Here is a 22,811-nt window from a genome sequence, read left to right as displayed (position 1 = left end):
AATTTTCACAGAAATTCAATTAATTTAAAATAGCATTTTCAAAAATAAAAAATTTGCAAAAAACAATTATTTAACAAATTTTGTATACAATTCTTCACAATAATTTTGAATTACTTTCACTAAAAATATCATTTTTCGCATGTAAATTCAATTTTTAAAAAAAAATTTTTTGTTAAAATTCTAAGCAAGAATTCAATTATTTTCATAAATAATAAAACTCATCAAAGAATTTCAATTATTTCTAATACTATTTTAAATTAATTAATCGAAAAATTCAATTATTTTCATAAATAAAGTTTTCCACAAGAATTCAATTATTTAAAATAAAATTTTCATAATATTTCTTATATTGCGAAAAAATTAATTATTAAAAACAATGTTTATAAAATTCTTATGAAGAATTCATAATTCTTGTCAAAAATAACAAATTTTTTTACAGAGATTCAATTCTTTTTAAACATTTTAATGAAATTTTTATCAGGAATTCAATTATTTTTATAAATAATAAAATTCTTCTCAGGAATTCAATTATTTTTAAAAATTTTTATCACATACTTTACAACTATTCAATTACTTTCATATAAATAGAAAAATTCATCTCAGGATTTCAATTATTTTTAATACAGTTTTACAGGAATTGATCGAGAAATGTAATTATTTTTAAAAATTTAATTTTAATTCCTCGAAAAAAAAACAATTATTTAACAAAATTTTTATACAATTCTTTACAATAATTCAATTACTTTCACTAATAAATAACATTTTTCATGGAATTTCAATTTTTAAAATAAAATTTTTGTTAAAATTCTATGAATTCAATAATTATTTCATAAATAATAAAACTCATCGAAGAATTTCAATTATTTTTAATACTATTTAATAATAATTAATTGAAAAATTTAATTATTTTCATATGAATTCAATTATTTAAAATAAAATTTTCATATTTATTATATTTCGAAAGAATTAATTATTAAAAACAATGTTTATAAAATTCTTATGAAGAATTCAATTATTTTCAAAAATAATAAAAATTTTTACAGAAATGCAATTGTTTATAAACATTTTAATAAAATTTTTAGCACAATAATTCAATTATTTTCATAAACAGAAAAATTCATCAAAGGATTTCAATTATTTTTAATGCAATTTTACAGAAATTGACTGAGAAATAAAATTATTTTAAAAAATTTAATTTCAATTCCTCGAAAAAATCAATTATTTAAAAAAATATATTTTTAAATTCTTTAGAAGAATTCAAATATTTACAAAAATATTAGAATTTTCAAAAGAATTCAATGATTTTCAATTAAATTCTTCCCAAGAATTCAATTATTTACATATAAATAATTCTTCGAAAGAATTCAATTATTAAAGATAAATAACAAAATTATTCCCGAAAATTCAATTATTTTGAGGCATTTTAATAAAATTCTTTGCAAAATTCAATTATTTTCATAAATAACAATATTGGTCACAAGAATTCAATTATTTTTAAACGTAAAATATTTCTTACTGAAAATTCAATTATTTTCATAAATAATCAAATTTTTACGGGAATTCAATTAATTTAGAATATCATTTTCAAAAAAAACTTCGAAAGAATCAATTATTGAACAAAATTTTTATACAATTCTTCACAATAATTCAATTACTTTCACTAATAATAACATTTTTCATGGAATTTCAATTTTAAAATTAAAAAAAAAAACGTTAAAATTCTAATAAAAAATTCAATTATTTTCATAAATAATAAAACTCATCAATGAATGTCAATTATTTTTAAAACTATTCTAAAATAATTATTCGAAAAATTTAATTATTTTCATAAAAATTCAATTATTTAAAATAAAATTTTCATAATATTTATTATAATTTAAAAAAAATTAATTATTAAAAACAATGTTTATAAAATTCTTATAAAGAATTCAAATTCTTGTCAAAAATAACAAAAATTTTTACAGAAATTCAATTCTTTTTAAAACACTTTAATAAAATTTTTAGCAATAATTCAATTATTTTCAGAAATTATAAAATTCTCCTCAGAAATTCAATTATTTTTGAAAATTTTAATAACATACTTTGCAACTGTTCAATTATTTTCATAAATAATAAAATTCATCAACAGGATTCTTAAAAATTTAATTTTAATTCCTCGCGAAAATCAATTACTTAAAAAAATGTTTTTTTTAAATTCCTCGTAAAAATTCAATTCTTTTCATGAATAATAAAAATTTCTCAGAGGAATTTAATTATTTAAATTAGAATTTGCATAAAATTAGTCGAAGGAAATAAATTATTTAAAAATTTCCATAAAATTCTTCGCAAGAATAAAATTATTTTTATAAATATTTTAATTCTTTCATGAATAATGAAATTCGTTGCAGAAATTCATAATTTATTAGCAAAAGAATAAGAAAGAAGTAAATATTTTTGATGAAAATTAGGAAAAAGTCAGGAAAATAAAAAATATGGAATTGAATTTTTGTCAGTTTTGTGAAGGGTCTAAAACGAGTTTTTTTTTTTTTGTTGTCAATTTTAATTTTTCGATAGCTACTTTTTTACTACTTTATTTTAATTTGAAAGCTACTTTTTTAATATTAATTATCGAGAGCAAAGTCTAGACATAAAACAAAGAAAATAAAATGATTCGAATTCTCCCTCTTTTTGTCTAATAATTTACATTTTTTCTCATAAATTAAATAATTGTATAAATCCCGTAAATCAATGATACAAATTTCACAAAATAATGGGAATTTTTTTTTCCTTTTCTCTTTTCATCGTTTTCTCAAGTAACTTGGATTTTGATTATTTCAAGCGATTAAAATTTAATTCACTCGAGCAAGGCTTAAAAATTGTTAATTTAGTGCTAGTTTCTTGAAAGAAATTTTGAAAAAAATTTATTGTTACGTTTACATTGTTAAAAATGAAATTTTATTTTAAAAATTTAAAAATCTTATCGTAAATTATTTAAAAAATTTTTACAAATATTTTTATTAAAAACTACGCATGAAAACAAAAGCGTTTCATTTTAAAAACGTCCAGTTTGATCAATTTTTAACCGAGTTAGTTAAGCATTTGAAAAAAAAATATTCGTAAAAAACATCATTTTTCAAAAATCTGTATCTCCTGAATTGATTTATAAAAAAATTTGAAAAAAATCATGGTTGCTCATTTCAAGGAGTACTAAAAGAAAAAAAAATATTTAAAATAACATTTGAGATGCAAAAGCAAAATTTCGACTTTGGAAGAAACTTTGAAATTTAATTTTTTTTATTTAATTTTTTTTTTTTTTAATATTTATTTGAGAAAACTTTGGAAGTCTTTCGACTTTGGGGAAGTTGGAAATTTTTCTTTTTAAAAACATGACAATGATTAGATTTAAATATATAATTAAAATATTTTTTTTTTTCGATATTTTTTTCTCAGATTGTAATAAAAGTTAATATAATCTGCGCAAAAGGTGAAAATCATGCAATTGTTCCATATTATCCAATCCGTATGCAACATCCCCCATAGAAAGTGGGGGCTGAGTTCACGTCAAATACTATATAGGAAGGCGTCGCGACGCTCCCGTTGTCATTCTCGCGCAGACTTCAAACGCACGCGACACTTTACTTCGGCAACAGGTGATAATCACAATAATTATTGCAATCTTCCGCTTTTCATCATTCTTTTTTTTTTCTCAACTAAAATTTGTTCAATAAAAATTTTAGCCTAAAATATTTAATTTTCAATATTTTTCTTCCTTTGTAATAAATTTTTTTCTTATTTTCTTCAATATATTATGAATTTTTTAAGGTGATTTGCACAAAGTGTTTCAATTTGTTGTAATATTTTGAAAAAGGAAATAAATTTTCTTGTTTGAAAGAGCAATTAATAATTTTGTAATTATTAATCATTTCTTTGTGGAAATTTATTTGATTACTATAAGATTTTTAAATAAAAAAAATTTTTTTAGTGGGTAAAAATTGTTTTTTTATTTTTTTTTTTAATAGAGAAGACTTAATTTCTTCATTGTGATGTTTGTTTTCACAAAAAAGCTTAACAGGTAAGATTAGAATGTAAACTTTTTTTCTAAAAGCATGTCTCGAGCGAGAAATGAGCAACAGGTGAATTGCTGTAATTCTCATATTATTTAAATGTTACAATTTATTATGAAAATATTTACTTTTTTGGAAAACTAATTTATAATAATTGTCGAAATAATAATTTTTTTTTATTGACAAAATTTTTTGTAACTTTTTTAATCTATTACTATTATATTATTAAATTATTTCATTGTAACAATTATAATTATATTATTAATAAAATAATAATATTTATTATTATATATTATTATAATTATTATTTTAATAAAAAAAAGCTTATCGGTCGTGTTTTTTTAATATAAAAAATTTATTTAAAAAAAATTTTTTTTTTTATTACAAAAGTGTCGGCGTTTTGGATCATCTTCAGGACTAAACTTCGACACTTTTGTAATAAAAAATAAAAAAAAATTTCTTTTTTAAATAAATTTTTACATTAAAAAAAAAACACGATCGATAAGCCTTTCTCAAAAATATTTAAATAATAAACGTCACTAACTTCAAAAATATATATAAATATTATTATTAAATTGAAAAAAGATTTTGTATTATTAATATTATTATTATTATTATTATTGTTACCATTATTTTTTTTTAACTTATACCATTATTTTTTTATTAAAATTATAATTTATTAAAAATGAAAAAGAATTATTTATTTATAGAAAATAAATCTTTATACCTATTTAATTATAAATATAATGAGAAATTGATATATTTTCGTCCTCAATAATTACTATAAATTCATTTTTTATTTATTACTTAATGTTTTTTATTTATTTATTTTACTTGTTTTTTTTATTTCATTTAAAAATTGACGGAATTATTATTTACATATTATTACCTAATTATTTCGTTATTTAATTTATTATCTATTGTTTATTCTTTATTATTTTTTTTTCTTTTTATTAAATTTATACAGCAAATTATTTATTGTACATAATTTAATTTTTTATTTCTTGCTGTTTATTCATTGATTAGTATTTTTCATTCTTAATATTTTTTTCTTATAATATTTAATATATTTATTTTATTTTCTCAAAGATATAATTAATTTTTACATATGTAAAATTGAGAATAATAAACTTCGAAAAGTACAAAAAAAAATTTTATTTTTAATTTATTGTTTAAAAAATTTTATTTCCTTAAAAAAAAATGTTATTAAATTAATTTAAAATAAATATTATATATATGACGATATTCGATTGTTTTTTTAGTCACAATAATATTTAATTCCTTTTTTCATTTTTGTGTGAAAACTAATTTTTAAAAATGAAACAAGTTTTTTCGAAAAATGCAAAATTTATTGAATATCAAAATTTTATTATTTCCTCTTGAATTACAATTTTATATTCAATTAAAATGGTTTACACTTTCAGAGTAAGAGCTTTTTTCGAATGACGTCCATTCAATCAATATTCATAGTTGCATTGATGTGAAATATGCAAAGGGACAATAATTTTCTTTTTTTGTACGTGTAATGCTTGCAATAAATTTTCAATTAACATTTTATATTGTCTTTGACAATTGGAAAAATTTGCTTAAGTTTTATAATTTCAAAAAAAAAATTTTTTTTCTATTTTGCCATAAATAATTATTTATTATTTACATACTTGGATTTATTTTTTTATTTACTTCAATTTATTTATTTAATATTTAATATTAATATTTAATAATAATAATATTTAATTTATAATATTTATAATATTTATAATATTTATATTATTTATAATATTATTCACTTGAATATTTAATTGATTTAGGTATAGTTATTACAAAATGAAAAATACAGAATTTAGAAAATTAAACCAAAAAAGTAAATTTAAAAATAAAATAATGATTTAAAATTGTATTTTTCCAAAGGTATTATTTATAGATAAGTATTTAATTTATAGCTTTCAAAGTAAATTTGAATATTGATTCGCACCATTAAAAAGGAAAGTAATTAAAAATGCTTCAAAGTTATTTACTTTGTTCTATGCGAAGAAAAAAATCCAGTAGAATGAATCTTGCAGGCACGCTGAATAATATACATATTATAAGGGATGTGCATTTTAATCGTCGCTTATTGCAAACTTGTTTACAGCTTAAAAACGCGTCGTTCCCAAACCCCTATAAGTATATACACTAGTGTCTAGCTACCGACTAAATACACTTTTTTTTTAATTCTAATAACTATCTCATTGTTTTTTTTCCATTTTTAAGTATAAAGTATGAATAAGAACCAGAAATTAAAAAAAAAAAAAAAGAAACGGAAAAAATATAATAATAACGGATGTAACACCAGGATTATATAATAGTACATTTTTACGAGCTAAAGCTCATATTCCAAGCTCAATTTTACCATTTTACTGTCCAATATCTTCTGGTAATTACATTTTTTAAATTTAATATTCCAATATCCCCTCCATTTGCTTCATTATTATTTAAGGGGAGACCCCACCTTAATTTTGACCCCTTTAAAATAAAATTATTAAACGAGGTAATATTTTTTTTCCTGCATCATTATTTTTAACCTGAAAACATATAATATAAGATGGTCAAAAATATTTAATTTTAATTTTTGAAGAGGTTAGAATTTTTTTCTTCTGATCTATTGCATATTATTGCAAATCCATATGCGAGAAGTTGTTTAGAATGGTAAAATATGCATGGAAAAAAAATTTCGTTAAAAAATATTAAAAACTGTAAGAGAAAATCGATTTTTAATATTCAAATCTTTAAATTTTGCCGAAATGTCAGAAGTCCTGAACCTTTATTTTTGTCCAATTTAATGTCAATTTTAACAATGTTTTTTTAATAATAGCAATAATAGCATCAAATTACGTAAATATACACAATTTGAAAAAAATGAAAGATTTACGGCTTTTGAAATTTCGGCAAAATTTAAAGATTTGAATATTAAAAATCAATCTTCTCTTACAGTTTTTAATATTTTTGAACGAAAATTTTTTTCCATGCATATTTTACCATTCTAAACAATTTCTCGCATGGATTTGCAATAATATGCAATAGGTCAGAAGAAAAAAAATTCTAACCTCTTCAAAAATTAAAATTAAATATTTTTGACCATATCTTATATATGTTTTCAGGTTAAAAATAATGATGCAAGAAAAAAAATATTACCTCCTTTAATAATTTTATTTCAAAGGGGTCAAAATTAAGGTGGGGTCTCCCCTTAACAGATTTTGTTGGATATGCGCGCAAAAAATAGTGATGATGACTGAAAATAATTTTTCTTTTGGAAAAATTAATATTTAGTAACTTTTTTTTTTCTTAATTGTGAATAATTTTATAATTATTTTTGTTTTGCATACTAATATTAATTATGTAACAGAAATGAAAAAATTTACTACAATACAACTTTTCTTGCGAGAGTAAGAGCACAAAAAGCAAATCTGTAAAATGAATCCAACTGCGAGGGACATTCTCTTATAAATATATCATCATTTTTTATTCGAGAAAAGTTGCCGGCTGGGGAAACTTTTCATAATAATTTTTTCTAAATGGTACCATCAATCTTGATGTAGATAACAATACAATCATAAGGATGTTACCCATAACAAATATGAAACTACACGTCCTGTAACAGATTTTTGCATCGTGCAATTATTTAAAGTTGACATTTTTTTTTTTCTACAACTTTAGCAAAACAAATTGCATTTTAAACATTTTATACATTTTAAACATTTAAAAATTATTTTAAAAATTTTTTAAATTATTTAAAAAATTTTTAAAATTATTTTTAAAATTATTTAAAAAATTTTTAAGGTATTTAAAAATTTTTTTAAATTATTTAAAAAATATTTGTTAAAAATTATTTTAAAAGAATTATAGAAAATTTTTAAAACAAAAATTTATTTTAGGATCGGAAAAAATAAAAAAAAAAAGCATTGCATTAACTTAAAGTATTTTTATTTTAATTTTTAAAATAAAAGGTTGATATTTAAGTTAAGTAGCTGTTTTAGATAATTCTGACCAATTCCAACAAAAAATGTAAATGAAATATATATATAATAGAGGATTCCCCATAGTACGTAAGAAAATATCACCCTAACAATAATATTTCTCCTGCGCTTCTCGTCGAGTATCATGAGGTAGAAAAGAAATAAATATATTCTTCTATTTATATGGAAGTCAGCATTTTTTCACCTCAAATATTCTTGACATTATTATTAATGCAGAGAGCGCAACTTCCTGAAATGTCAGAACTGACATTAATGTCAGGAAATATTACTATTTTCTATAAATCTATGGATAAAAATCTAACCACCCTGGCGAAAAGTTCTCTAATAGAAATTTAAGAGAAAATAAATAGATTCTAATATAGATATAGCATTAGGGTTTGAAAACGATTTTTATTGTCGTTTTTTTAAGGCCACAGTGTAGAGGTTAAATTATTTTGAAATATATTCTTCCATGTGACTAAAATTGACCAAAAAAAAAAAAAAAAAAAATTTAAACACAAAAGATGGGGACAATTAAAATTATATTTTTTAATAATATTACCGAAATTAACCAAAATAATAAAGAAAAATATGCAAATTCTGGTCCCCAATATTTTCGTAATTTGAATGAATTTCGAGCGATGATGTTTCGGAATTTCGAGCGAATTTCAGCGAAATATTTCCATGCGTGAAATTACATATTTATGATTAAAAATCTACTATCCATTGACCTAACACGAGGAATAGAATAAAAAAAAAAAAAAAACATCAATGGAGATAAGAAGTCAATGAAAAATTCGACTTCTCACTCTATCAAAATAAAATATTTATGATAAAACTTTTATCAATATTGTATTTTTTCTCATCCTTTTTACAAATAATTAATAAGACACAAAGATAACGATCACACAGAGTCATTCATATACACGTTTAATTATTAAACAGAATCGAGCGATAAATGCACCATTCATAATTACGAATCAAAGCTTTCATTTTTTTTTTCAAAAAGTGAAGAACTAATTAATGATTAAGTAATTAATAATGCAATTAATTCAATAATGAATATAAATTAATAACATTTTTCCAATTAAGGGATCAAGGGATTTAAATGAAACTGTTGTCGATTATTCTCTTCCTGTTTATGATATTGCACACCTTGCACACGATTGAAAATTGTCATTTAACACCTTTAGTCGGTATATCGGGGAGCAAGAAACCGTTTAGAGAATTTGAATCAGTCTAAAGCCTTCAGTGAATCCGCAATCTTCGATAATATTATGGAAGAGATGATTGGGGATCAACGGGTAACTATAATCTTCCTATTGACACTTGCACTTCTCTATTGAATGTCTTTCCGAACGTTTGTATGTAAAACAATTTTTTTTACAAATTGTATCACCCACACAGTTTAAACGTCAACGTGTTGTCGTTTTGTGATGTAACATTAACAGGTAATTTAAAAGTTTTCTAAAAAAGTTGAGCAATACAGGCTTCACAGTCTGTCCCCTATTTCCCTAACGCTAAAAGTCCCCTTTTTTTAATTTTAGCCCCTAAACGTACCCTATTTTGAAAATTTCCCCTATTTTTTTCTTTTATCTTTTAATGATGAATTCACACCAAATTTAGCAAAGTGCCGTTGAAACTTTCAATTGGAAACTTTTGTTTTGAAAATGATCGATGGAATTTTTCATGAAATTTATAAAATTTGTAAGATTAGTATTTTGGTGAAGTCAAGTCTCAATTATGTTTAGAAGTTGGTTGTATTTTAAATTCTTATAATCTGCACAAACTTGTTACGACATACATTATTTTTTAAAGACTAAATTATTTTTCAAAATGTAATAATTCGTTCAATTTAATTATGATTATGTAGATGTTCTTTAATTAGGATGTAAATGGATTGAAAACTTGTTTTTTCTTTATTTCATTCATGTGTTTAAAAAGACTCTTAGTTTAATAATTAAGCTGAAAACTAAACTTTATGAAAATTAAAATTAACAAAACAAATTTTTGTAAAAATAAATATTTTCAATTTATATTTGAACCTTAAAGACTAGTTAAATGTAAATTGATATTTACCGTTCTACTTCTTATTTTACTAAAATTTCTTAAAGCACTAATTCTAATACAAAAGCTTCAAAAAAATTTTCTATTTCTGACAAGAATGAATTTTTTAATATTATTTAATTATTACAAAAGTTTTAATGCAATTATCTTGATAAATAACAAAATTCTTCACAGAAATTCAATAATTTTTAGGAATTTTAATAAAATTCTTTACAAAATTCAATTATTTTCATAAGTTACAATATTCATCCCAAGAATTCAATTATTTTCAAAAGTAATGAAATTCTTCGAAGAAATTCAATTATTTTTAAAAATTTTCACGAATATCTCGTCAAGAATTCAATTATCTTTACAAATAGTAAAATTTTTCGCTCAAAAATTCAATTATTTTCAAAAATTTATAAAAATCTTTGCAAAAGTTCAATTACTTTCACAAATTTTTTGCAATTCAGTAATTTTCAATATTTACTATTTTCATAAAATTTGTCAACAGATTTAATTATAGAAAAAACTTTTTGATACAATTCTACGAAAAGATTCAATTATTTTCATAAATAATAAAATTTCATGTACGAATTCAATTATTTTCATCGCAGAATTTCAAATATTTTTAATACAATTTTAAATAAATTCCTTGAAAAATTCAATTATTATTAAAAATTTTATTAAAACTTGAGGAAAGAATTCAATTTTAAGAAACATTCAATTATTCAATAAAACAATAAAATTCGTTGCAATAATTCAAATTTTTTTCATAAATAACATTTAATTCGTCGCAGAAAATCAATTATTTTCAAAAATTTTTAAGTAATTTTTCAAAAGAATTCAATTATTCTCAATCATTCTAAGGAATTTTAATAAAATTCTCTTCCAAAATTCAATTATTTTGATAAATATCAAAATTAATAAATTCAATTAATTAATTAATTAATTCAATATTCTTTTGAAAAGTATTAAAATACTTTGCAGAAATTAAATTATTATCAAAATTTTTTAAAAAATTCTCGTCAAGAATTCAATTTATCTTTACAAATAACATATAATATTTCGCCAAAAATTAAATTATTTTAAAAAATTTTATTCAAATTTTTTGCAAAATTTCAATTAGTAAATTAGTTTCAATAGTTTTTCGCAATTCAATAATTTTCAATATTTACTATTTTCATAAAATTTATTAAAAAATTTTATTATTGAAAAAACTTTTTGATACAATTCTACGAAAAGATTCAATTATTTTCATAAATAATAAAACTTCATATAGGAATTCAATTAATTTCATCGTAGAATTTTAAATATTTTTAATACAATTTTTAATAAATTCCTCGAGAAATGGAATTATTCTTAAAAATTTTATTAAAACTTGACAAAAGAATTCAATTATAAGAAACATTCAATTATTCAATAAAATAATAAAATTCATTTGCAAGAATTCAATTATTTATACATAAATAATAAAATTTTTAACAGAATTCAATAATTATTTTCATATAAATAATAAAATTCTGCAAAAGAATTCAATTATTTTGATAAACAACAAAATTATATTTCCAAAATATCAATTATTTTAAGGAATTTTAATAAAATTCTTTTCCAAAATTCATTTATTTTGATAAATATCAAAATTCATCATAAGAATTCAATTCTTTTGAAAAATAATGAAATACTTTGCAGAAATTAAATAATTTTCACAACTTTTTACAAAAATTCTCGTCAAGAATTAAATTATCTTTATAAATAAATAGGGAAATTCTTCTCAAGAATTAAATTATTGTCAAAAATTTTTTAAAAATTTATTCTTCTCAAGAAGTAAATTATTTTCAAAATTTTTAATAAAATTCTTCTTATGAATTCAATTGTTTTCAAAAATTATTATTTAAATTCTTCTCAGGAATTCAATTATTTTTAAAAAATTTAATAAAATTCTTCAAAAAGTTTTCAATTATTTTTAAAAAATTGAATAAAATTCTTCAAAAAGTTTTCAATTATTTTCAAAAATTGTTATAAAATTCTTTAATACCTATAATAAATTTCATTAAAATTTTAATTAAATTCCTTAAAAAAAATGAAATATTTTCAAAAGTTGTTAATACAATTCTTGGTAAAAATTAAATTTTAAGAAACATTCAATATTAATTATTTTTGTTTTTAAATAATTGATTTCTCGTAGAATTAAATTATTATTTTTCGTACTTTTAACTAAAAATTCTGTAGAATTAATTTTTTTTGAAAAAGTTTAATTGAATATTAATAACAATTGATGTTTTTGATTTATAGTAGAATTTTAGTTAAAAATTCCAGAAAATGTTAATTGAAATATTGAATTGAAATGATACAAATAATGTTGAAGAAATTACAGTAACAATATTCTTATAATAATAAAATAATGATTTATATCCGAGTCAAAGACTCGGAGTGATCCATTTTTTTATGTTTTATAATAATATTCTTATGAGTTGTTCAATTTCTTTTGGTTTTCAAAAATTTTCAAACCTTGAAAAGGTTTGAATTTAAAATTTTTGAACATCTTAATTCCAATGAAAAAAAAAATGATTAAATATTTATTTTGAATGAATTTATTGATGTTTTCGAATAATTTTACTTATGAAGAAATTTGTAAATAAATTTAATAGATATTACGAATATGATGTCAGATTTTTAAAATTCAAAATGTCGGATCCAATATGGCGGACGATTTTTTAAAAAATTGATTCAATTTGCCTGAAACTTGCTACTCGCGTGTTTTTGGGGTCGCTGATTACGAATATGATGTCAGATTTTCAAAATTAAAAATGGCGGATCCAATATGGCGGAAATTTTTTTTAAAAATCGATTTAACTGCGATAGAAATTTTTAAAAATTGCCGAAAACGTGATTTTTGAGACTTTTTAGTTTAGCTTAATTTGTAAAGAAAAATAAAATACTAATATATTTGAACTAAAATAGTGATTTCCACAAAATATCGGTGCGTAGAGACAGTCTATCTTGTAATGGATTTCTTTTTAACCCTGCTTCATATCCTTAACGTTTAGATTATATTCTTTTCCCTCCTAAGAAAAATAATGCCCTCGGCTGGTACTATGGGAACTCGTGATCATACAGATGACCCTACTTTTATGATGTTAAAGTAAACCATATCAGTTTTAGTAGCACTTATATAATATATAAGTGATGACGAACAAAAAATCCAGATTTCCATTACCATATATAGATTTAGATCCCTTGCTGTGCGGTAAAATGTGTATTTCGCACCAATATCTTTAATGCCTGTGAAAAATATAATAATACAATTTTAGACATAAATTATGAAAATCATCTCTAAATAGAGATTTTCAATATTCAATTAATGACAATTTTTTTTTTTTTTTTTTTTTTTTTTAAGGTATCATGAAAGTAAAATGGGAAAAAAAATTCACAACTTGTTTTTTAGTACCTATATATTTTTTCAGAAATTATATCAACCCACTGAAAATGCTTTCTTAACAGAATGATTTAATGGAAAATATTCCGTAAAAAAGAATAATAGAACAATAATAAACTACATTCGTTTATATTGTGAAAAAGTCGTAGAGTTTCTTCTTTTGTATTTTCTCCTATTGTCGCATTTAATTTGTGTTATATTTAATTTGGAAAATTGACGTTCTGAATTATTATTCAACATAATTATTTGGAATTAAAGAGTTGATGTGATGCATTATTTAGAAAAAAAAAATAAATTAGTTGTTAAAATAATTAACTTTTAAATTTTGTAATTAATTCAAATTATTAAAACATATTCTTGAAGCTGAACGATTTGAAAGAGGGAAAGTTATAGTGTCAATGTGAATAATAAGCAAATTTTGTAAAATTCCCCATTTAATTAAATTAATAAATAATCAAAGTAATTAAATAATTTCTTCGTTTAATTATGAAATATAATATACTGTCCACAATTTTCAATATCCAGTGCTCAGAATTAATCCGTAAAATAATTTATTTGAAAATAATGACTAGATTTTATGTAAAGAATTGAATGGGTAATTGTGTTTATACAACACAAAGGGTTGATTGATTTTCCTTTTTGTTAATTACAGTTCCATGTTTATTTGATTTCTGAATACTTTGTTTAATTGCTTGTAACGATTTTGTTATTTTACAAGAAGATAAAAAAAACCGCTACATACACCGATTTAATTTAATTAAATTAATAATAATTAATAATAATAATTAATAATCAATAATTTCTTTTGAGAATTTTCTAATTCATTTCAAAAGAATTTAAATTGAAGTTTTTCAAAAAAATACTTTGTTAAATGATTTATAAGTTAGTAATAACTTTATGACTGCAGGGTGTCTACAACACCTGGAAAACCTGGAAAACCGGGAAATGTCAGAGAAATTAAAAATGTCCTGGAAAACCTGGAAATGTCAGGGAATTTTTTCGAAAATCAGGGAATTTTTTTCATTATGACTTGAAATACTCTTGAACAATATTTTTAAAGCCCACAATAAGTTTTACAATTTTTTAGTAAAAAATTAATAGTAAAGTTTTCAAAACTATAAAGTTTTCCAGAAGAATCTATAATTAATTAAAAAAAAAAAATTTCCACAATATTTATTATATTTTGAAAAAATTAATAATTTAAAACAATTTTTATAAAATTCGTATGAAGAATTCAATTATTTTATAAAATAACAAAATTTTTCACACAAATTTAATTCTTTTTAAACATTTTAATAAAAATTTTCCCAATAATTCAATAATTATTTAAAATAAATAATATAAATTTCTCAGGAATTCAAATATTTTTGAAAATTTTAATAATTTAATTATTTTTAATACAATTTTACAGAAATTGCTAAAAAAAATGTAATTATTGTTAAAAATTTAATTTCAATTCCTCGCGAAAATCAATTACTTAAAAAAATGTTTTTTTTAAATTCTTTGAAAGAATTCAATTATTTACAAAAATATTAGAATTTTTCACAGGAATTCAATTATTTTCAAATATTTTAATAAAATTGTTTGAAAGAAATCAATTATTTTAAATACAATTTTAATTACATTTTTTTTGAAATAATTCATTTATTCTTTTACATTTTAATAAAATTCTTTGCAAAATTCAATTATTTTCATAAATAACAATATTCATTACAAGAATTCAATTATTTTTAAAAGTAATGCATTTTTTCTTGGAAAATTGAATTATTTAAAAAAAATTCTTATTCAATCGTTCGAAAGAATTCAATTATTTTCATAAATAATAAGAATTATAATTTAGAATTCTTTGTAAAATTGAATTATTTTTAAAAACTTTTCGCAATTCAATGATTTTCAATATCTACTATTTTCACAAAATTTCCAAACAGAATTTAATTATTTAAAAATTTTTTGTAAAAATCTTCGTAAGAATTCCATTTTTTTGGGAATAATGCAAATTTTTCAGGACTTCAATTATTTAATTTGAAAATTTTTTATAAAATTTGTTAACAACTATTCAATTATTTTCATAAATAATAAAAATCATCAAAGAATTTCAATTATTTCTAATCCAATTAATTAATCGAATTCTTCGAAAAATGTAATTATTCTTAAAAATTTTATTAAAATTCGTCATCAATTGAAAAATTTGTTGGTAAAATTCTTTATGAGAATTAAATGTTAAGAAACATTCAATAATTCAATAAATTAGTTTTGTATTTAAATAATTATTGAATTCTAATAAAAATTGATTTAAAAATTAATTTCAGTTAAAATTTTGGATAATAATTGAATATTAAAAGCCGTATAGCGTAAATTTTTATAAATAATTGAATTTTGAAATTAATTTTTTTGAAATATGTTAATTAAATTTTTTTTAATTGAAGTTTTTATTTTCGAATCTTTATTTAATTGAAGAATTTACGAATAATTGAAATTTCGTTAAATTGATTTAAAGAAGAATTTTAGTTAAAAATTGTTGAAAATAATAATTGAATTGATAATGATTTTATCACTCGGTTATCTTTAATTATTATAAAACATGAAGAAATCGATCACTCCGAATCAAAGACTCGGAAAAAAAATAAAAAAAAAATTTAATTTATAATTTTAAGTAAAATGTTCTCTTATTTGACTCGGACTGCTTATATTTTTGTTCGTAAATAGTCCGTAATTTTTCATTTTTGGTCCGTAAAGTACGTATTTTTGTAAACGTAAAATATTGTTTTCTGAGTGAAGATCAGTTTTTTTCTTCAAATCGTTGATGACAAACGTTGTGAATACTTCTCCCACGTTATTTATAAGTATTATCAAATAAAATTTAAGCAATGTATTTTTTATTATGTCGATTCTTAAAACCTGGAAAAAAAATTTTAGAAGGCCTGGAAAACCTGGAAATGTCAGGGAAATTTTTTTCAGATTAGTTATAGACACCCTGTTATGGTAGTTCTTCAATAAAATTAAGTTATATAAAATAAATTATTTAATTAATTTGAATATTTAATTTCATTTTTATTAATTGAAATCTATATAGATTTAAATTGTAATAATAGTAATTTGCAATTCCTTCACGAAATCCAAATTGATTGGGAAATTAATTAACAAATTATAGGTGTTAAACGTCAACCTCTTCAGGAGGACGTATCTTTATAAAATGCGAACCCTATCACTTACTTCTCATATCATCCAACCCAACAAAAAATCAATATTGTATATATATAAGTCGAATGGGGGATTTCTCCATTCACACCATTTATTTCACATAGATGATATTTACTTTGAGAAAATTAAAAAAATAATTTGCAACAAAAATCCACACTATCAAGATATTATTTTTTTCAATTGTCGAATAAATACAATTTTTCCTCTCGATGATAGAGATTAATGTTCCCGACTAAGTTTAGGGCTATGAAATATTAAAAATTCCTTTGCCCTATATAAGGAATTTCGGATGGAGGAGGAAAACGAACAGAAATTTTCAGTGAAAACGTGAAAAAAATAATTCTCAGTTTTTTGTAATTTCTTATGTATACCATGACTTTGACAGTTGACTTCTGGCGAAATCCAGAAATGTTGATAAAAAAATTGTTATTTATACACCGCATTCCTTATAATCAAAGCTTTAAATAGAGATTGTGGCGAGTTGACCCGCACTAAAAAACCACTCTCGTCTTTGGTTGCACTTTTTTTTCCCTACGGAACTAACTTCAGGCTTTAAATTTCGTAGAATAAAGTATCAGTGTATACATTCCTAAATGATTCAAACCCATTGGTAACCTCAGTTTGGTATAAGATTTATTGGAGTCTCATCCGATTTGAAGCAGGAGGACTTCATTTCTTTTAAAGGCTGACATCTGGATTCACTATACCTTACGAAGTTTATTCAGTAAGGTGGATTTTAGGCTTAGGTTCTAAAAAAAATTTTATCAAAGCTTATAAACCTACAGTTTAGACATTTTATCTGCGGTAACAGTTTTCTAGGCATAATTAAAAAAAAGTTTCCAAACTGTAGGTTGCGGGTTATTGAAGGGATATTTCATACATTATGTCACAATTCACAATTTTTGAACCAATGAAAATTAAGAGCTTACCTAAGTAACCAATTATAACGCACTATTAAAATTTACAAATCACAAACATATTAAAACGAGTGTTTAGTCAATAACTGACTGAGCCGATGACAATAATTTCGCGTTATACAGAAAATAGGGTCAATGCGATCCGCAATCGAAATATTATGAATTTTAACCATTATTTAAATTTATTAAGCAAAGAAAAATGTATTAAATTAACACTAGAGGGTGTTAAATTAATATATATTTTTAATGGGGTTAAAATAACACCAAAATTGTGTTAAAACAACACCATCTGAAAACTACACGCAACAAATTTAACACTTATTTTTTTCTGTGTATTGAAATTTCAAATTCTTCGCAGAAATAATTCAATTATATGTTCAAAAATTTAAAAAAAAAAGTCTCGTCAAAATTTCAAGTATCTTTATAAATAATAAAATTTTTCTCCGAAATTTTCAAAAATTTTAATTAAATTCTTGACAAAAATTCTTTGCACAAAAGCGTATCGTCCACATATCTAAAATAAAATATAGGAACACAATTGAATTTGTTTTTGAGTATAAATTTAAACAATCATAGATTCCAAGTCATCCATCACAATATCCGCAGGCCTTGGATATTATATAACATTTTCGACTTTTTTCGACTATTTTCAAAAAATGCGACTTCTTTCAACTTATTTTCAAAAATTACGACTTTTTCGACATTTTCTTCCAAATATTGCAATAATTTTTAGTATAAAATGAAACTTATTTCGATTCTTGTATATAGTGTGAAAAATAACTATATAGACAAATCTTCAAAAAATATTATTTTAATTATTTCTCGAATTAAATTTTCGAAATTTACAATCGAAAAGAGTTTCAATAAATATTGCAATTTTGGAAAAATTGAATTGAAAATAATTGATTTTTTTTAAAGTGTTTTATAAAAATTTTTGAAAATCAACTTTTGAAGAATTTTAATTGCAAATTTTGAAAATAATTGAAATTGAATTCCTCGGAAGAATTTAATTTTTTAAAAAAATTTTTAATATTTCGAATAAATTCAATTATTTTCAAAAATCTTTAATAAATCCTTCGAAACAATTCAATTATTTTTATAAATGACAAAATTATTCGCATGAATTCAATTATTTTTATAAATAGTAAAATTCTTTGCGCAGGAATTCAATTATTTTCAAAACATCTTTAATTAAATTTCTCGGAAGAATTCAAATATTTCCATAAAATTCAATTATTTCCTAAAATTTTAATAATTTCTTCGAAACAATTCAACTATTTTTATAAATAATAAATACTAAATAAATTTTCAAAATTTACAATAAAGAAAGAGTTTCAGTAATTGAAATTTTGTAAAATTTAATTGAAAATAATTGATTTTTTTCAAAGTGTTTATAATAAAAATTTTGGAAAATAAACTTTGAAAGAATTTTAATTGTAAATTTTGAAAATAATAATATTGATTTCTCAAAAATTTTAGTGAAAAATCTTCAAGAGTACATTTAAAAATGGTAATTAATAAAAATTAGCTACAAAAAAGTTATATTCAAATATTTTTGAAAATAATAATTCTTAGAATTTTTTGCATTCTAATTTTTTAAAATTCAATTATTTTCAATATTTCCAAATACAAATTTTCAAAAATTCAAAAAAATACAAAAAATAATAACATTAAAATTTTTTACAATTACTTTTAACATTTTAACATACCATATGACTTTTTTAGATTTATTAAAATTTTGGAGAAATCGCGTTTATATAATAATTAAAATTCTTTAAAAATTCAATTATTTTTTTAATAGAATTTACCAAATTGCAATTTTTTGGAAATTTTTCAATTGTATATAATTGAAAAAAACTATTATCTTTAATAAATTATTTTAAAAATATTTTTAAAAAATTAATTTGGAGAATTTCTTTATTATAATTTTTTGAAAATTAATTAATAACTTAAAAAACATGGACAGTTAGAATCATTATAAAGAACTGAATTTTTGTATTTAAATAATAAATTTCTGTTTATATTGTGGCCTTAAGGTAACAATATAAACAGATTTATTTGACAAATATTAAGGTCCTGAAAACATTCTAAATTGTATCTAAATAATTGAATTCTCTAAGAACTTTCGGAAAATTATTGAAAATAATTGATTTCGAGAAGAAGTTTGAAAAATTGTAGAAAATAATTGAATTTTTAAGGGAATTAAAGTTGTAATTTTTAGAAGCTGTTAGAAGTTATTAAATTTCAGAAGGTTTTAAATAGAAATTTAAAAAATTTTATTCCCATATAAAAACAAACAAGAAGTATTTAAATATTTATTTAACGAAATTATTCGAGTTTTAAATAATTAAATTTATAAATCAGTGAAAGATGAGAAGAATAAAAAATAAAATTTTTGTGACGACACTGAATTAGATAAACGACTTTTTCGACTTTTTTCTATTTTAAATCGACTAAAGCGACTTTTTTTGCACCTTAAAGTCGATCCGAGGCCTGTACCCACTATTAGAATATATTTCTAAAAGTCTAAAGTTATTTTATGGCAAAATATCGATTTTTCGAAAGTTATACAATTCGAGTACCTCGCCCTTAAAATAATGGTTAATATTTATTCATTTATAATGAAGTCATCCAATTCAACAAATTAATTAGACAAATATTCAGAAATTTTAAGTAAAACTAATATTATCACTTTTCAATAAAACTGTTTCCTTCTTTTTAATTTTCCACTATCCAATGAATATATTGAAAAAAAAATATATTTTCATCATTTTTAATATTTCTGCTATTAAAAAATATTAAGTATTTCTCGAGTTTAAATGAGTTCTACGCCAAATATTATTTTACTTAATTTATATTATATTTGCTTTTCTGTAATGAGATATTTCTCTATAGTCTGTATAGAAAGTGCAATTAATTTTACCTTTACTTTTATATCCTCATATATCACATTCTTTGAACTTTAATTTTAATTACAAAATTCTAATAATTTTTCGCTAATTGACGAAACAGATAAAGAGTTTCTGATATGTAAAATTGTTTTTCTTTCATTAAAACTAATAATTATATATCAATTTAATAAAATCCAGTTTTCTTAAAATATTTAATTTCTCTTTATTTTTCTGCTTATTATTAATTATTAATATTTAGTTTATGTAAATTAGAATAAATGTAGAATAATATTAAAATAATAATTAACTAAAATATCTTTTTCTTCAATTCTTTTATTTAAAGATGAAATTATTTTACGAGGACTGACGTTATCAGAGAGTACTTTGACATTTAATGAAAATTATTTATAAGGGAGGAATAGTAAAGACGTCTTATTGAAATTCATGGAAAATGTACTATTATGTTAATATATAATAATTTCATTCATGTTTTGCAAAGGCTATTCTAATATAAATAAAACAAGTTCATAATTAGATTCTTATACTGCGAATATGTCATTATACATAAAAATGAAATATATTGTCATTTCATCTTTTTTTTTAAATATTTAACATCGAGAAGACATTTATAATGTCCTCTGCTAATTAAAATAGACGAGGGGTTTTTTTTTTTGAAAATAATATAAAAGTATACGCGTCCAGTAACTATTGGCTATAATAATTCTCGTTTTTTCTCATTATTTTATTTGTAATTAAAAATTTAATTATTCAATATTTTCGGAAAAGGATACTAAATTTTATTACACGCATAAAATTACACTTTTATGAACATCATCGTTTCTGATCAATAAAAAAAAGTTTAGTGTTAATTTAAATTGGTAAATAATTTTAATTTTTCATTTTTTAGACCTATTTTGACATAAATTTTTTTATAATTTGTCCTTTACAAATATTAAAAAAATGACTCATAATATTTATAACAATTTGATTATTAAATATTTAAATAAATAGTATTTAAAAAAAAGTTTGTTCTTAAAAATTCTGAAAGAATTTAGTCTTTTCATATTATAAAGAGTTTCTATTGTTGAGCAAGCACACATATATATAAGTTTCTGTAGACTGACTCTTTACCCTCTAATCCAAGAGAGATTCGATATTTGAAATAACTTTCATGCCGTAACGTTGCAGACTTTTTTTTCTGAATAAATAACATTTTACTTAAGTCAAGGGGATTTGAATGAAACGTGATCATTTCATTTCACAAAAGAATTTTTTTCGTCACTTCCGGTTTGTAAAATCCTTTCTAACAAAGAGATAAGAAAAGGGGGCGTTGAATTGATGAAATATACGCGAGAGCTCACCAAGTTCTTTGCACAGATTTCAGGATTCCAAGAATGAATATAAGAAACAGGAGAATTGTATACACGATTTTAGAATGAAAAAAAATAATATATATTTTTACATTCTTTGAAATTCATTAATTTTATTATTTTACTGAAATAAAAGCTGCGTTCATTGATTATTATGATTCAGCTTTTTGTTCTTAATAAATTTTTTGTTAAGTATAAATTATTATACTCAGTACTTTTTTGTTCAAATAATTTGAAAATAGAAAATATTAATGATCATTTAATCAGGCCTCGACTCATTTTCAAAAATTAAGACTTTTTCGACTTTTTTCCCAAATATTCCAATAATTTTTAGTATATAAAATGAAACTTATTTCGATTTCTATATATAGTGTGAAAAATAACAAATAATAATAATAATAATAATAATAATAATAACAAATCTTCAAAAAATACTTTTTAATAATTTCTCTAATTAAATTTTCGAAATTTACAATCGAAAAGAGTTTCAATAAATATTGCAATTTTGGAAAAATTGAATTGAAAATAATTGATTTTTTTAAAGTGTTATATAAAAATATTTGAAAATCATCTTTTGAAGAATTTTAATTGCAAATTTTGAAAATAATTGAAATTGAATTTCTCGGAAGAATTTAATTTTTAAACAAATTTTTAATATATTTCGAATAAATTCAATTATTTTCTAAAATCTTAATAAATAATTCGAAACAATTCAATTATTTTTATAAATGGCAAAATTATTTGCAAAAATTCAATTATTTTTAAAAATATAGTCAAATTCTTTGCAGGAATTCAATTATTTTCAAAACATTTTGAATTGAATTTCTCGAAAGAATTCAAATATTTTCAAATATTTCCATGAAATTCAATTATTTTCTAAAATTTTAATAATTTCTTCGAAACAATTCAACT

At 20.7% G+C, this 22,811-nt stretch overlaps 1 protein-coding gene across 1 annotated transcript in view; it reads left to right on the top strand.

Annotated features, from left to right (window-relative positions):
• The first annotated feature begins 3,493 nt into the window (after window positions 1–3,493).
• Window positions 3,494–22,811, top strand: part of LOC122502611 (allatostatins) — a 43,405-nt gene continuing 24,087 nt past the window's right edge. Inside the window, exon 1 of the mRNA XM_043612761.1 lies at window positions 3,494–3,629. The gene's annotated coding sequence lies outside the window, so the exon portion shown is untranslated. The remainder of the gene's footprint in view (window positions 3,630–22,811) is intronic.

This window comes from Leptopilina heterotoma, unplaced genomic scaffold, assembly GCF_015476425.1.
Source record: "Leptopilina heterotoma isolate Lh14 unplaced genomic scaffold, ASM1547642v1 Lhet_235, whole genome shotgun sequence".
NCBI classification, from domain to species: domain Eukaryota; kingdom Metazoa; phylum Arthropoda; class Insecta; order Hymenoptera; family Figitidae; genus Leptopilina; species Leptopilina heterotoma.
The sequence above is the reverse complement of the archived record's forward strand: the minus strand, read 5'-3'. Positions and strand labels throughout refer to the sequence as shown.